The following is a 12,448-nucleotide window of genomic DNA, read 5'->3' as shown; positions in this document are numbered from 1 at the left end:
AATTAAATTAAAATGAAGTCATTAGGATGGCCCATAATCCAATATGACTGGTATCCTTATAAGGAAAGAAAATTCAGACACACACAGAGGAAAGGCAGTGTGAAGGCTCAGGAAGGAGATGATCATCTACAAGGCACAAGAAAGGCTTATTTGTTTTGAGAGTATGCACGCACACAAGCTAGGGAGAGGATGAGAGAAAGAGGGAGAGGGAGAGAGGGAGAGGGAGAGGGAGAGAGGGAGAGAGGGAGAGAGGGAGAGAGGGAGAGAGAGAGAATCCCAAGCAGGCTCCACACTCAGTGTGGAGCCCAATGTGGGGCTCGATCTCACAACTGAGAGATCATGACCTGAGCCAATATCAAGAGTTGGATGCTCAACCAAGTCACCCAGGTGCCCTGGAAAAGTATACACTATTATCTCAGACTCAGAAGAGTTTACTGGGGATTAAAGTTAGATATGCCCTTGGGCATGGGACAGGTGCTTAGAAAACAAAAACAAAAACAAAAAAACCTAACCACAGAAGTTCAGCTCAGTAATTAGTACAAAACACTCAAAGAAGATGGTTACAGGCAATAACTATTAAATCCAGAACAGCCATAAGAACCAGAGATACCCCACAATGTATGAAGAAGAATGATATACAAGGTAATATCTGGACTTCCAATATGGCAGTTGGCATCAAGAAAGTCAGTATCCAGAGGTCCAGCTTCTAATTTCTGGCCAGGAAACGGTGAGGGCAAGGCAATGTTTTAGTTCTAGAGGGACTTGGGTAGCAGAACTGGATCCACGGACAAAACCAAAACATGGCAAAAATCTGGTGCCTGGTCTCAGGAACAGGTTAGAAGCCAGGCTGCTGGGGCTGGGTCTAGACTGCAGACAGAACAAGTGGTTAAATTGTGAATGCTAATCCTCAGAGGGTCTGGCTGGAGCTGGGGACAAATTGAGTTCCAAGCTCTTCCAACTACAAAGAGAAAATGGCTTCGGGGACAGGAAATCAGGCAGGCCTCAACACCCATAATGTCTCCTTCCCTGTTCAATAGCTTCTGAATTCTCTCCCAGGTCTAAGATTCTGTTATTTTGTTAAATTGAACCAAAAGTAAGGACAACCTTCTCATTCACTGGATAAAATGGGTCAAAAACACTGCAGTATGATTCTGCATTTTAAAAGGGTACTGAAGAACAACTTACTGAGAGATAAAATAGTGGCACTAAAATCTTCAATATCAAATCTTTTTGTAAATGTATTTTGAAGCATAAATGTTTCCCCTGAAAATGACCTTTACTTATGAATCTTTTAAAACATTCTATGTTAAAATTGTAAGCATATATTACACATAAAATTTGTATGATTATTTTTGAAAATGTGGCCCAGATTTTAATTTAGTTTCTCCTGATTCAAGAATAGGAATATCTTTAAGATGTAACTAAATGACTAATATTTCCAGCTATGGATTAATTTAGGAGAAATATTATTGGGTATAATCATGTTAGATTTACAGGCTTAATTTCTTTCCTTTTTATAGGATTTCCTTTTAATCACAACTCTTGTTTTAGAATCAAGGAGATTTTTTAGTAGTTATATATTAGGCGGAAATTGTAGCTCTGAAAAAGCCAGCTTTTCACCATGACGATTTCCAAAATTTGCTTAACACATATTCTTAGAATTAGCTCAGACCACACACATACATATACGCACACACACAGGGAGTTATTTGTGTCCTCTCAATCTCTTCCTAAGATTTAAATTGCACAGATGATTAAAACTGCTAATGTCCATTCCATATTCACTGTAAGAAGAAATCAGTTCTCAGAATCCCTCTAAGGCATTTAAACGGTAGCATCTAACACCCTAAATCATGCCTCTCTCAGTAGATGAAAGGGAGAAAGAAACTTATCTTTCCCTCACCAATACCAGACAGTAGTCTCCCTTCTCTTTTGTGTATATTCTCATCTCTGTCCTTTATAATATTAACAAAAACCAGGCCAGGTAAAACTGTTGGGCTTTGGTGCTAAATGTCAACCTGTCCAACTGCTGGTCCTACAGTATTCTCTCTTGTCTGTATAGATCAAGAGGGTAAATTAAATAAAAAGCTAGAGAAAGTACTTGGTTGAAAGTTAAGAAGTGCAGGCAGAGGTCTATAAAAGTGTGTTCATCAGCCTCTGTGTGAATGGGCTAAGCAGAAGTACATAAAATGAAACAGGACAAAAGAAATGAGGTGGGCTCTTGTGAGAGAGTCACTATGGGCAGGGGCTATATTCTAATCATATATTCCAAAGCCTGGTAAATGCCTGTCATACACTAGGAACTCAATGAAATACTATGTAGAAAAGGTAAAAGAGAAGCCAATGCTGTTATAATTCTACATGGATCCATTGCTGTTTTGAGGTTCTGGTGGCAAAAATGCCAGTTATAAAAGACCCAGAAGATACCAAAACTGGTTATTTACAACTTAATGAAGGGGACACTAGATACCAGTTTTTTTTTATGTATTCCTATTCATGCACATGATGAAAATTAAAATAAATATGGGCCTGATATGTAGTTACAATAATTCATTTCCCCTCACATCTTGTTCACACTATTATTCCACTTCTCAAACTTATTTTTAAATATTTATTTTCTTAGTTCTTCTAATGGAAAGTACTCTAATTTTTAAAAAATAAATTGCCTCTGTATGTTGACAGCCTTATCGAAGATATTATCCACTGGTTTCTAATTTTAAGATAATATTTATGGTTAAAACTGATTAGGGATGTTATGGGGCGCCTGGGTGGCTCAGCTGGTTGAGCATCTGACTTCAGCTCAGGTCATGATCTTGCTGTCCGTGAGTTCAAGCCCCGAGTCGGGCTCTGTGCTGACAGCTCGGAGCCTGGAGCCTGTTTCAGATTCTGTGTCTCCCTCTCTTTCTGCCCCTCCCCCACTCATGTTCTTTCTCTCATTCTCTGTCAAAAATAAATAAACATTAAAAAAATTTAAAAAACTGATTAGAGACGTTAGCTCACTTTTTTACATCCTTTGCTTTCACAAACCAATTTCTCCTATTATACTTCCATATTTAAATATACAAAATCTGGGGTGCCTGGGTGGCTTAGTCAGTTAAGCATCTGACTCTTGATCTTGACTCAGGTCATGATCTCATGGTTCATGGGATTGAGCCCCACATCGCACTCTGCACTGACAGTGTGGAGCCTGCTTAGGATTCTCTCTTCCTCACTCTCTGCCCCTCCCCTGGTCACTTGCTCTCTCTCTCAAAATAAATAAATAAACACTTAAAAAATATACATGTATACATAATCCTGTATTTCTTGTCCTAAAATTTCAACAAGCTATTTTAACTTTTGACCATTTTAGATGAGAATATTCATGTGCTTACCTGCACTTCTTCCCTGCCCAAATCCTCTCACCCCCATATTGGCCCGTTTTACCTTTATTTTGACATGGACAAAATATTTATATTCAATTATGTAAACATATATAAGTATTAAATGAGCAAGGGAGTTCATTCTAAAACCTGAAAAACAGTAAGTGGCACTTACAATATTATTACATATAAGTATTCCAGAACCAAGCAAAAATGATATGCAAAAATTAAATTTCCTTTTCTAGGGATGAACTGCCAGGCTTCTTGTTCACTCAGAGAAAAATGTGCCTAGGCTAATAGTTGAATGGGCTATTTCAATTAATAAAATAATGTCACGCTTTTGTTTGCCTCATATTTGAAACTTGATTTTCCTTAATAGTGGTTGTTTTTGTTTTTGTTTTCTCAGTGTTCCTTTTTATTGTTGAAAAAAAGAGACAGCCTTTCCTTATTCAGTCAATAATGCCATGTAATTCATTAGTCATTGGATATTTCTTAGAATCCATGACATTCTTCTTAACAAAGATTTTCTTCTTGGAACTTCCTGGAAGTGATTTCCAGTTTTAATTTGTACATATTGCTTTCTGCACATAATGTCATTCAGGGATTTCTTTGCACTGGATTCTTGATTCAGTTTTTCTTGTTTCCCATTTGTCCCACTTTCTTGATTATTATTCTGTTTTCTTGAGTGATACATCTTTAAATAATTTTCTCGGAAGGAGACTACAAAGTAGGTTTTCTGAGAACCTGGAGTTGATTGAGGGTTTAGATGTACACAGAACTGTATTTCAAAATGGTTTTGTTCTTCCATACTTGAGAAACATTGAACAACTGTAGTCTAGAATCCACTGCTAATAGGAAGTGTAAGAGCAGTCTAACTCTTCTTGTGTATATGAGCTGGTTTATTTTAACTTCCAAAAGCTTATAGATATTTTCCCTTTTTCCTTCGCATCTTTAATGTTGTTGAACTTCCTCCTATGTTTCAAATTATGATCTCTGGGCTCATCCTCTGGGCTCCAATATATTTCCTCATGGGTCAGTTTCACATTTACCTCTTTTGGACCAAAAAGAGTTTATAGCCTTTACAATAGCTTTTATTTTAATGTATCAGATAAGATTATTTTACTTCCTGGTTAGGATAATTAACTCATACCTGAGGCAAGTTTGTGATCCTGAGTCCAGTCATATAGTCTTATATTTTGTCAAGTATTTGTGCCCAAGTGCTTTAGTGTTATGGGTTTTGGTAGCCACAGCTTTCTTTTTAAGCTTGGTTAATAACTTTAACTTTTCAAAAAATATTTTACACAGAGTATATCTGTGTGTTTGGGTGGGGAAGTTGCCCTGGGGATGGGGCTTAGACATTTCAGAATGTATCAAAGGTAACCAGGAATGTAGCATTTTGTACTATGTTTTTTGCTCTTGAATTACTTCTTACTTCTAAGGTCTACTTGTTTATCTTGATCTTTTCTAGTGCCTCTTGCTGGCGTTCTTCGTAGTTTGTAGCCTTTGTTGTTCATTCATATTTAAGATTGAGTACTGGCTGCACCACTAGGTATTTACCCAAAGGATACAAAAATACTGATTCAAAGGGATATATGCACCTTGATGTTTATAGCAGCATTATCAACAACAGCCAAATTATGGAAAGAGCCCGAATGTCAATCGAATGATGAATAAAGAAGTTGTGGTGTATATATACAATGGAATATTACTCAGCCCCCCAAAAGAAGAAATCTTAACATTTACAATGACATGGATGGTCCTAGAGAGTATTATGCTAAGAGAAGTCAGTCAGAGAAAGACAAATACCATATATGACTTCACTTATATGTGGAATTTAAGAAATATAACAGACGAACATGGGGGGAAAGAGAGGCAAAGCATAAAACAGACTCTTAACTACAGAGAACGAACTGAGGGTTTCTGGAGGGGAGGTGGGCAGGGGGATCGGTTAAATGATGGGTATTAAGGAGAGCACTTGTGATGACATTGGATGTTGTATGTAAGTGAGAAATCACTCAATTCTATACCTGAAACTAATTTTACACTATGTTAACTAAATAGAATTTAAATAAAAACTTGTAGGGGTGCCTGGGTATCTCAGTTAGTTAAGAGTTTGACTCTGGATTTCAGCTCAGGTCATGATTTCAGTTTGGGAGATTGAGTCCATGTAGGGCTCTGTGCTGACAGTGCAGAGCTTGCTTAAGTTTCTCTCTCTCTCTCTCTCTCTCTCTCTCTCAAAATAAATAAATAAACATGAAAAAAAAGAATTTAAATAAAAACTTGAAAAAGAAAAAAAAATTGAGTACTGGCTGGATTTCTGTGTGTAGCTGGTACAAATTTCCATGTAAGTCTTCTTATCAATGCCATTCAAATGGACACTAACAGTGTCTCTAACATCTGTGAATGAATGTTCGAGAGCTAATAACCTTCACTTTAGGGTAAACAATGTGTGCAACTCAGCATTAAGCTATAAAGGTGGGGGTGCAACAACCCCAATATCTGAGTTTTGCTCAGGCAGTCCACTGGACTTTTTTCTTGATTTCTATCTAGGGATTAAACGTGGGGTAGCTTTTGTTGTATACAAGGAAGTAAAGAGGAGAAGGGAACAGTAAGGAGAATAAACGGCTACTCTGTCAACATATGTTGAATGAATCTGCCAGTCTAAAGCTTTCCTTCTCACTTCCTGCTCTAAGGAACCTAGTATCTGAGCCGTAAGTCTCTGTAAGCCACTTCACAGCAAACAGTCTTCTCCACCACCACATCCTCTTGTTCACTTGGAAACCTCTTATGCCCAAAAGTAGGCTACTTTCTTCTTTCCATCTTCTCAAGAACATCTCATGTGCTCATAGCTCACTTCCTTTTTCTTCACTTTTGTGGGATCTCATGGGATAAGAAAAATAAATGCTTAAGTTTGGGCAGCCATTTGAAGAGGAACCTCTTTTAAAGTTGCATTTGTTTTAAAGTTATAATTTTTTTTTAATGTAGCCAAATTCTTACCACAGAACCTGATTTTATCTTGGTGCATCCTATCTCTCTATAAACTTTCCAATCAGTCTTCTGAATAGCCAATAAAAAATGTCATGAGGGCAGAAACGATGGCTATGTATATGTGCGTATTTATTTACTTAGCCACTGTACCTCTAGAACCTAGCACAGTATGCCTGGAATGCAGTAGGTTCTTATAGATACTTTGTTTAGTATCATGTGTATCATCCAATATTCATGTAATACTACATATAAATTAATACATGAATAAATCTGACCAAGTTATTTAATTGCAAGCACTCTTAAGACTATCAAAAGGATATAAAATGCATTCTTCGCTGTCAAAAAAACATAAGTAAATCAATAACTTCTGGCCAGAATTAAAAGCTCTGTGAGCAGCAGGCACTGTATTGCTGGAGGTAAAAGAGGATACTCCCAATATTTTTAGTTTAATGATTAAAGAATAACATAGAGAACTACATTTTCATTTACAGAATTTAGTACCTGATTTTTGCAAAGGTTCCAATTCTTTTTCCTTATTCTTCAATGATTAAATTGCTATGTACCTAAACTTAATAGTCAATAATTCATAACACCTAAAACCTATGCTCTGGTCCCTGGAAACTGTCTTTGTCTTTAGGTGGAAAATTCATACCTGTAATTAAAGATACATAGCCTTATTTGATACCATTGCAGGTATCATTTCTTAGAATAAACCAGATATCACATACCCCTAAAAGGACTGATAAATACTACCCAGCAGTAATAGCTACAAACAAACCAATAAGCCCTTATTATACAAATTGACCTCAGAAGCCATTCACGGAGTACTTTCAAAGTTCACAGGCACAATCAATTTGTGTTGTATTTTCTGAGTTTTTTCAAAGTCAGTAAGCAGAAGGGGATAAAAAAAGGAAATCCTGTTATCCAATGCCAGGCTCTTCTTCTAACTAGTTCTGTCTGAGGATTTATACTTTAAATTCCTTGTAAGTGTAAGTAGCTTACTCTCCTGATCAAGGCAGCAATACTTCTTTGTTTCTTCTCAGAACTGGTGCCATTTCTCTCCTCCACATTGGCACCATCTTTGTCTCTTTATTTCTCAAGCCTCTCTACTGAGTTCCTTGAGGAACAAAAAAAAATTTTTTTAATGTTTATTTATTTTTGAGAGAGAGGGAGGGAGGGAGCAGGGGAGGGGCAGAGAGAGAGGGAGACACAGAATCTGAAGCAGGCTCCAGGCTCTGAGCTGCCAGCACAGAGCCCGACGTGGGGCTCGAACTCACAAACTGCAAGATGAATTTGCAGAACTTCACGAACCAGAGATGAAGTTGAACACTTAACCGACTGAGCCACCCAGGTGCCCAAGATCTTGAACCCAAGATTTTTGAACAGGGGAGCTGAAATAGTATTTAAAGTAAACAGTACTGGGGTGTCTGGGTGGCTCAGTTGGTTGGGTGTCCGACTTCAGCTCAGGTCATGATCTCACAGTTTGTGGGTTCGAGCCCTGCATCAGGCTCTGTGCTGACAGCTCAGAGCCTGCAGCCTGCTTCGGATTCTGTGTCTCCCTCTCTGTTCCTCCCCTGCTCACACTCTGTCTCTCTCTCTCTCCCAAAAATAAATAAACAGTAAAAATTTTTTTTTTAAAAAAAGGAAACAGTATTAAAATGAGGGGCATGCTAGACCCCAGTGCATAGATTTTTGTGACTAAATATAAATGTGCAATCTTAAATACTGCTTTGTATTAAGAGTTTTGGACCTTCATAAGAGAGGTTCAGAGTCTCTGCATAGACAACAGACAACCCAGACCCCAGGGAGGTCCAGAGATAAAAAGCTGGTGGTCCCTGGGCTAGATGCAGCCAGTAAATGTGTCTGGCTGGCCCACAGCATGTTTGTAAACGATGTGAACCAATTCAAGAATCCAATTTCACATCAAAATGAAAGATTTGGAAATACAAAAACTTCATTCTTACTTTCATTTAGAACAGCTATCCCTTTAAAATGTATGAAAGCTTTCCAGTTTTCCTCCATTTGATATTTATTTATTTATTTATTTATTTATTTATTTAAGAGAGAGGGAGAGAGAGGGAGAGACAGAATGAGTGGGGTAGGGGCAGAGAGTGAGGGAGACAGAGAAACCCAAGCAGGTTATATAACCTTAGGATAAAGCCTGATGCAGGGCTTGATCTCACAGTTCTTGGGATTGAGCCCCACATCAGGCTCTGGGCTAACAGTGCAGTGAGATCATGGCCTGAGCTGAAATCAAGAGTCAGACGTTCAACTGACTGAGCCACCCAGGTGCCTCTCTAGCAAAAAGTTTCTAAAATCCTTGGAATTTCCAAAGTGATGAAAGCCATAAAGGTATCTATCTTTTGTCAGGTTAAAGACGTGACTTTTGGACCACACCTAAGGATGGGTGCTGGTTGCTTGGAGAATCAATCATGTGATCGGCGGATTGAAACTTTATGTTCTAGCCCCCTGACTTCCTGACAGAGGAGTACTAGAAGTTGAACCAATTACCAATGGCCAATGATTTGATCAACCCTGCCTATGTAATAAAGCCTCCATAAAAATCCAAAAGTATTAGGTTGTGAGAGCTTCTAGGTAGGGAACATATGGAGGTGCTGGGAGAGTGGCATGCCTGGAGAGGGCATAGGAGCTCTACACCCTTTCCCCAGAACTTGCTTTATGCATCTCTTGCAACTGGTTGTTCCTGAGTTCTATCATTTTATAATAAATCAATTATCTAGTATGTAAATGGATTTCCTAAGTTCTGTGGGCTGTTCTAACAAATTAATCAAACCCATTAGGAAGTTGTGGGAACCTGTGATCTACAGCCAGTTGGTCAGAAGCATTGGTAACAGCCCGGGCTTATGACTGGCATCTGAAGTGAAGGTCAGTCTTTTGGGAATGAGATACTAACCTGTGGGATCTGATGCTATCTCTGGGTAGGTAATATCAGAATTGAATTAAGTTGAATTCTCAGACATCCTGCTGGCATACGAGAATTGCTTGTTGGTGTGGAAACTCACTCCGCTGCACACACACATATTGGAACTGAGACCAGAACCCAAAATAATGGGTTATAATTAAAATGCAATTTTAATTTCTGTCTCCCCCTGCCCTTTAAATTTTATTCCATGGGGATAATCTTCCCTTGACCCTGAAACTCACAACATGGCAGCCACTCTCCTAAGCAATCTCTTCCCAAATCATTCTTCTCACCCCATTAGATCCTATAAGACATAAATATAATTCTCACACCTTTTCTTTGCAGTTATATAAATGAATGATGCTCTCACACTCATTGTGACATTAAATATCTATGGAATAGGTAGCACGAGCAAAACCAAGACAGGAAGAATGCTAATTTAGTATCCTATTTTATATGCACCATCTCATCAAACCACTCAATAATAATACCACACAAATACTCTTAGCTCCATTGTGCCAATAAGAAAACTAGGACATATGAAAGTTAAGTAACTTGTGCAGAGTCACAGGATACTGCAGATTATCAGGGCCAGTTCCCTAGATCGTCCTTAGTAGACAATAGTGGGGTTTGGTAACAAAGGCATTAATAGCACAGAGAGCAGAATTTCTAATTCACTTTGAAATAGGAAAATTTCTATGCTACATTGATTCTAAAAAAAAGTATGCTCTTTATAGTTATTGTTTCATTTGGCAAACACTTAGTTGGGATTGGTTAAACTATTAGAATAAGACAACTATTTTGATTGGAGTGTATTTTCAAGACATTTATTGAAAACAGATTAATTATCAGAGAAAACAGAGTTGTCTGAATCAGATAAATACACATGTGATGCCCCTGTGTTCCCAGAAGAAGATATTTTACCTCAACTTCAGAAGTGTATATAGTCAACTAATGTCCCCAGAATGATAATGCCTAAGGAAGGAAGACAGTATGCAGAGGCAATAAGTTCCTCACATTACACCAATTCCATCCTTGCAATTACCCATGCCACTTGTCATTTTTTTCTTTCATAATCTGTTGGTATTGTGAGATTCAATTCTGACTGATTCTATGCCCATTGTGATTTAAAACACATACTCAGAAAAAGCTGATGTAGAGTTCTTTAAGAAATGGGAAAATATACATATACATATACATATACATATACATATACATATATATCCATTAAGAGCTATCTGCATACCAAATAAGCACACCCAGTTACATTTTAATTTAACAATTTATTATTTCAGGGAAATAAAATATGTGCTCACAAAACAATATTCGGTCACAGAGGCAGCAAGAGTACACTCACCATGGGACTTTTAAAAAGACCATATAGACAGTATGCGTAAGTGTATGCATGTTGACTTCTAAGTCAAACATAAGTCATCAGAAAGTGTGCTAAAAAGCCAAATGATCCCATATACATAGAATATTTTAATTTCTGTCTCCCATTGCCCTTTAAATTTTATTTCATGGGGACAGTCTTCCCTTGACCCTGAAACTTAAAACATGGTATCCACATTCTGCTACATAATCTCTTCCAAAATCACTGTCCAAAAAACAGTTATTTAACTTGAGATGCAATAATTATAATGCCAGAGTAAACTTTCTTAATTGTTCCCAAATACATATATCCATTCATCCATCCATCCACTCACCTATCTATTTATCTAGACACACAGATAAATAGATGGATACATGTGTTTATATATGTATATCTACATCTATACTTATATCTATCTACCTACCTACCTACCTACCTATCTACGACAGAGAGAGAAAGGAGACAGAAGACATAGAAGGGGAGAGGACACAGCCATGCAGTCTGAAGATAGAGAAGATGAGGAGGTAAAGTTACTTTTTTATAAATTTATAATATTTAGCACATAATTTAGCAACTATAAAACAAGCCAAAAAACTGTAAAAATAGTCACCTCAAAATATAACTAAGAAGAACTACAAGGATGATTATCACCACCATCAAATTTAGGACTGTAGCCAATTTAAATCTGAGTGAACAGCAGCAGAATGATGTGAATCTTCAAAACAAATACATAATTTCAACATTAAACTGAAATATTTTCTAGACCAGCATTATGTTATCCAAAGGAACTTTCTGTGATGATTGCTCCTGAGCACTTGAACTGTGGCTTAGTGCGACTGGGGAACTGAATTTTTAAGCTTATTTAATTGTAATTAATGTAAATAGCTACATGTGACTATGGTATAGTACACAGTGCAGGACAAGACAGAAAAAAAAAAGTCAGCGTATCACACAACACTGTAAAATGTTTTGTAGGGGCTTCTGGGTGGTTCAGTCAATTAAGCAACCGACTCTTGATTTTGGCTCAGGTCATGATGTCACCAGTTGGTGAGTTCAAGCCTTGCATCAGGCTCTATGTTGACAACACAGAGCCTACTTGGGATTCTGGATCTCGTGCTCTCTCTCTGCCTCTCTCTCAAAATAAATAAGCATTAAAAAAATAGAGGTACATTTGGGGCACCTGGGTGGCCCAGTCAGTTAAGCATCCAATTTTGGCTCAGGTTATGATCTCACAGTTGGTGGGTTCGAGCCCCGCGTCGGGCTCTGTGCTGACAGCTCAGAGCCTGGAGCCTGCTTCAGATTCTGTGTCTCCCTCTCTCTCTGCCCCTCCCCTGCTCACGCTGTCTCTGCCTCTCAAAAATAAATAAATGTTAAGTAAATAAATAAAAATAAATAAATAAATAAATAAAGAGGTACATTCCCCTTTATCAGGAATAGTTATGGTTTTCTAGAAAAGAAGCTTTCCCCCCAGACAAATCACCCATAAATAATAAATTAAAAACACAAGACTGCACACTGAATTTCCCAGAATGACAAGAACACAAGTCATTAAGAACTCTTGTAACCCAAATTTGAAGCGTGTGATTATGTTTCAAAATCCTACCAAAAAGAAACAAAGGAAGCGAGCAAGCTAAAACCTTCTATTCTATCCCCTGTGAAGCTATGTCTGTGAGCACTCCAAGTCGCACTTTCCCCTCCACTTCTATGGAAATACGGAGCTATAACTGACATACAACTCCGTATTAAGTTTAAGGTACACCACATGATTTCACATACATAATGCCAAACGATTACCAAAATAAGTAT

The 12,448-nt window shown here is 37.7% G+C and overlaps 1 protein-coding gene across 1 annotated transcript in view; it reads right to left on the bottom strand.

Moving 5' to 3' along the window:
- Positions 1-12,448, bottom strand: part of RIMS1 (regulating synaptic membrane exocytosis 1) — a 491,685-nt gene that overhangs the window by 208,157 nt on the left and 271,080 nt on the right. The gene's annotated exons all lie outside the window — the stretch shown is intronic.

This window comes from Panthera leo, chromosome B2 (genome assembly GCF_018350215.1).
Source record: "Panthera leo isolate Ple1 chromosome B2, P.leo_Ple1_pat1.1, whole genome shotgun sequence".
Lineage (NCBI taxonomy): Eukaryota > Metazoa > Chordata > Mammalia > Carnivora > Felidae > Panthera > Panthera leo.
This window is presented reverse-complemented; position numbering and strand designations above follow the sequence as displayed.